This window comes from Dasypus novemcinctus, chromosome 9, assembly GCF_030445035.2.
Source record: "Dasypus novemcinctus isolate mDasNov1 chromosome 9, mDasNov1.1.hap2, whole genome shotgun sequence".
In the NCBI taxonomy this organism is placed as follows: Eukaryota; Metazoa; Chordata; class Mammalia; order Cingulata; family Dasypodidae; genus Dasypus; species Dasypus novemcinctus.
This window is the reverse complement of record NC_080681.1, coordinates 33,032,750-33,037,984: the sequence shown is the minus strand read 5'-3', so window position 1 is coordinate 33,037,984 and position 5,235 is coordinate 33,032,750. Positions and strand designations below refer to the sequence as shown.

At 47.4% G+C, this 5,235-nt stretch overlaps 1 pseudogene; it reads right to left on the bottom strand.

Moving 5' to 3' along the window:
* Positions 1–1,582: 1,582 nt before the first annotated feature.
* LOC101420046 (dihydrolipoyllysine-residue acetyltransferase component of pyruvate dehydrogenase complex, mitochondrial pseudogene) lies at positions 1,583–4,093 on the bottom strand (annotated as a pseudogene).
* Between the last annotated feature and the right edge of the window lie 1,142 nt (positions 4,094–5,235).

Below are 5,235 nucleotides of genomic sequence, written 5' to 3'. Positions count from 1 at the left end.
ATCCTGGGATGTTCCTCTCTGCTGTGAATTTTATAGTGACAGGCCTAGGGTTGCCCAGTGAGTGGGTCAGTCTGTTGAATTCTGGGGTCTAGCATTGAGAAGCCCATTGTTTCTACACAGCTAAGCGACATCCTCAAAATGAGGCTTCATCAGCAACTAATGTGATGTTTTAATCCATGGATATTGAGTGATCAAGGAGGAGAATGTGATGGATGTCAGACTAGATATTTAGTCTGACTGAAAAGCCTATCACCATAATAGGCTGACTTTTGCATCTTTTTCTTAATTAGGTCCAAGCTCTAGAAATGATATTGATTGGGCAACCTGAAACCAAAAGAAAGGGGCTTTGGCAAGCAAATGGGCAGTGCTTCCCTACTCTAAGGTTTCTCCAGGGAGAAGGGGAAGCAGACACTTCCCTGAGTCTAGTGAGTAACAGGAATATTTGATATCGTGGTGGACATGATGCCTGAAGTACTTTGAAAGAACATTTTCCCTTGACAATGAGTGACAATGGGATCTGCATGACATAGAGGTGGGCACAGATGGGTGGCCTCCTCTCCTTGGGCCTCTGTAGAGCTCCTTTCTAGGAGCCCCATAAATGACAGCCCAGACCGGGGTCCCCCAGCAACCCAGATTCTTTGAACTCAAGGTATATGGATCGTATCAAGGAGAGAACTTGGGAAGGATCAGAGCAAAAATACTTTTTAAAAATTCTCTTTGAAAGACCAAATATTTTTCTTTATATAGGTTTTTATTAAATGTAATGAAAGGATGCTTTGTATATATTCAATTCTAGACCAATATTAAACATCTAGTATATTTGAGGTATTTGCTAGTGTGTGTATAACATACACTTTGAGTTGTGAGAGAAAAAATAAACAAACTTCTCAACCGTCTTACAAGCATTGTTTTAAAAAATTATTTATTTTTCATTTATATCAAGTAAGTGGTATATATGACATTATGTGTTCACCTCAAAAGGAGAAAACAACCATCTTAAGGGTTCATAGAAAAATATATAACATGGTTGAAGAGGTCCAAGAAAATGTTGACTTCTGAAATTTCACTTTTCCTTGATGTACTCTATACCACCCCCCCTTCCATGATAAATCATGTACAGAAAAATTTAAACTGTAGTTAAATTCCAAAATAAGTCTTCAAATCAAACCCTTTTCTAAGAGAACTAATTTTCCCAACTTCTCTTTTCCTCCAAACTAGTAAAACATCTTAGGCAACTAAATTGCAGACTGTCAAGGTTTCACCCAGGTTCCTTTTATGTACCTGTCTCAATAGGGAACCACAATTCTGCCTCTACTATATTTCTCAGGCCACATGTCCCTTGACTAAGAACATGCAGCTTAAAATCTGGTGATTACTTATTAAATGTGCACAATATTTAGGGGTAATTGGTATTTTTTTTTTAATTCAATAATGCCCACTACACATAATTTATCTGGACAGATTCAATACTAAAAATAATTGGTTAACTTTAAAATAAAAAGAAACACGTGTTTAATAACATAAATATCTTGACAAGAATCAACTGATGTGACCTAGGAGAACCTAAAACCTCTTGGGTTAATTATAGCAACATGGTGATAGGCTTTTCAAGATTTTTTTTTAAAGATTTATTTATTTATTTCTTCCCCTTTCCTCCATTGTCTGCTCTCTGTGTCCATTCACTGTGTGTTCTTCTGTGTCTGCTTGTATTCTCATTAGGTAGCTCCAGGAACCGATCCTGGGACCTTCTGGAGGGGGAGAGAGGCAATCATTCTTGTGCCACCTCAGCTCCCTGATCTGCTGTGTCTCTTACTGTCTCTCCTCTGTGTCTCTTTTTGCTGCGCCAGCTCTCCTCATTGGCCAGCATTCTTGAGTGGGGCAGCACTCCTGTGTGGGGCAGCACTCCACGCAGGGCAGCTCACCATGTGGGTCACCTTGCCACACAGGCCAGCATGCCTTCACCAGGAGGCCCTGGGTATCAAACGCTGGACCTCCTATATGGTAGACGAGAGCCCAATTGCTTGAGCCACACCTGCGTCCCTCAAGATACTTGTTAAACTCAGCAAGTCACTGCACTCCAACAGTTCCATCCACAACCTGGTGATCACACCTGAGTGTTAACAACATCATGCTAGCCACATCAAATCCTTTTTCATTATTTGCTGGAACCAGTCTACCCTGTGAAGCACCAACTGCCAAAATATTGCCTGATGTGGGTTAATAATAGCAGAGAAATTCTTAATTCCAAACATTCCTAAATTGGAGATTGTAGAAGTGCCACCCTGGAACTGGTGTGGTTGTAATTTACCCTCTCGAGCTTTGGTTGCTAAAGAAAACATTTTTCGTAATGGTTTCCCGTCCTCTTATATGTGCATTAAACACAACATGAGTGTTGAGTCCTGCAGGCGTACTGAATGTACCACTGATGTCAATGACGTGCTTTTGTCTTATAACTGTTCAGCCCAGAAGAATTTGCTTCAGGAACTCTTAAACATGCCAAAGCTGAAGCTTTTATGATGAAGTCATTGACAGAAATTTTGCTGCTCCCTTCTAACATCTTATTAAGCTCTTCCTGTACCAACAAAACTTCTCCTATATTTACACCAATAGAAGGGTAATAATGAGGTATGGTTTGCACAGACTGCATTAACCGCTGTGCAATAACTCAGCAAATGTTGCTGACTGGGATATCTGTGAAGACACTTGTAGGAACTGGTGTCACTTCTGGACCTGGAAGAGGCACAGCATCTGCTGGGGCAGAAGCAGCTTTGGCAGGCATGAAAGAGTCCATGTCCTTCTTGGTGATTCTGTCATCTGGTTCCATCCCTTTCCCTTGTGCAAGGTCAATCCCTTTCTCTGCTGTCAATTTCTGTGAAAGAGGACTAACAAACAACCTTCCCTGGGGTCCAGCAGAAGTAGCTGGGTGGGTGACTGAAGGTGTAGGAGCGACAGGGTGGGGAGTTGGAGGAACAGCGGCCACTCAGGGTGGGGTAGGTGGTGGTGCTTGCAATTTAAATCAGTTGCTTCAGTTGGCCTATAATCAGCAAATGTACATCTCCTTCTTTTTATAGGACGATAACAGAGTCGGGTGCCTAGAGGGACATCTCATGTGCCTTCAGGAATCAAGATTTTTGCCAGGTAGCCTTCCTGAACTTCAAAACCTGTAGTGGCCGTGCCAGTCTCTCTCTCTGCCAACAAGTCTCCTTCACTTAGCTTTTCACCCACTTTTCCCCTCCATCTGTGTGAGGTGTGCCCATGGACACGGTGGGAGGAAGCGCGGGAAGAACCACCTGCATGTGGTGGGATCTGAGCCACCAGAAGGGGTAGGAGAAGCAGCCGCAGCGGGGGCTGACACCGGGGCTGCGTGCGGGGCAGGTGCTGCCGAGGAAGCCCATGTGTAATTTTGAAAGACATCAGTATCCTCAGGCTTTTCAACTGCAACACAGGTCATCATTCCAATCGGAACATCTCTGGTCCTTCAGCGACAAGAATCTGCCGTGTAACACCCCAGGCTCTCAAAGCCAGCAGCGGCTTTACCTGTTTCAACCTCTGCAATTAGATTACCTTCGTCGATTTTTTTTCCCGTTCCTTTTTTTCCCCAACCGGCTGCCTGCAGCGTGGGGGAAAGAGCGGGCACAGGAACCTCCCGACGCGGGGAGGGCCGCCGGGCACCGCCGAAAGCTGCGGCGGGAAGCGGCTCGGGGCGCGGCTCGAGTGGCCGGGCGCCGGGACCCGCCGTCGCCACCGCGCGGCCGCAGCGGGCGGGGCGCAGCCGAGGAGCGCGCGCCCCAAAGCCCCGCCCACCCCGCGCGCCCAAAGCCCCGCCCACCCCGCGCCCCAAAGCCCCGCCCACCCCGCGCGCCCAAAGCCCCGCGCGCCCAAAGCCCCGCCCACCCCCCGCGCGCCCCAAAGCCCCGCCCACCCCGCGCGCCCCAAAGCCCCGCCCACCCCGCGCGCCCAAAGCCCCGCCCACCCCGCGCGCGGGCGCGCCCCCTGCCGGCGCCCCGGGCGCCCCCAGCCCAGCGCCATCTGCTGAGGGCAAGTATTGGCTTTCGGGTTTTGTTTCTGTAGTAACTACATGCCGGTATGTCATCAACAACCTTTTCTTTTCAAAGCTATGTTGAGATATTTTTGCCCGAGTTAGTGGACGACTAGGAAGGAAGAAGTTCACACACAAGTGTGAGAACCAAAGCGCTTAATCGTACCTCAGAATTTAAGTGTGTTGTGTTTTTGCTCTAAGCAAAGGAAACAGGAAGCATTTGATGTTCACCCTCCTACTTTTCACAGTACCAACTGTTGCCGCACACCTGGCATTCTGGTGGCCACACCTGGGCATCACAAAACTGTAAACGGATACGCGAACTCCTAGAGAAGCAGATTGAACTCAGGTTCAATCAGCGAAGCTGTGTTTGTGTTTAACCACAAACCACAAGGTGTCAAATTTGATCACGAGAGTCGAGGGACGTCATAGACAAGGAGAAGCCAAGGAGCAGTGACTGGGAACGGGTGAGAGGCCGAAGACGGATGGAGATCCGAGGTGGGCGAGCAGATGTGAAAACGACCCAGTGCACTTGGGCTAGACAGTGCGTTTTGGGGTTTGGGCTGCTTTGAGTGAGACGAATGCCACCATTGTTCCTCTCACCCCACTGTACTTCCCAGTATTTGATACCTGTAACACACATGTTGTCACAGAAGGTCAAATATTATAGCAGCCAAAAGCCTGGGCTTTGGTGTCAGGAAGTTTCCATTATTTGCCACTGTGTGATCATGAGCAACTTGTTCACATTTCTGACTTTTGGTTTTTTTTAATCTGTGAAATGGAGCTAATAACTGACTCTTTCTCATAGCGATATAATGGCTATACGAGATAATAGATTATAAAGTTCTTAGCACAATGCCTGCACATAATGAATCCCAGTAAAAGTTAGCTAGTACCATAACCTCTGTCATAGCCCTCTAAAATGCACTCCAGGAAGACCTAGAGGTGCTTGAAGTGCCTTTCTTGAGGCCCCCCCGACTCCATTTCTACCCTTTGTTGTTGTTGTTGTTGTTGTTGCATCATCTTGTTGTATCAGCTCTCCATGTGTGGCGCCATTCCTGGGCAGGCTGCACTTTCTTTCGCACTGGGTGGCTCTCCTTACAGGGGTGCACTCCTTGCGCGTGGGGCTCCCCTACGCGGGGGACACCCCTGTGTGGCAGGGCACTCCTTGCGCTCATCAGCATTGCACATGGGCC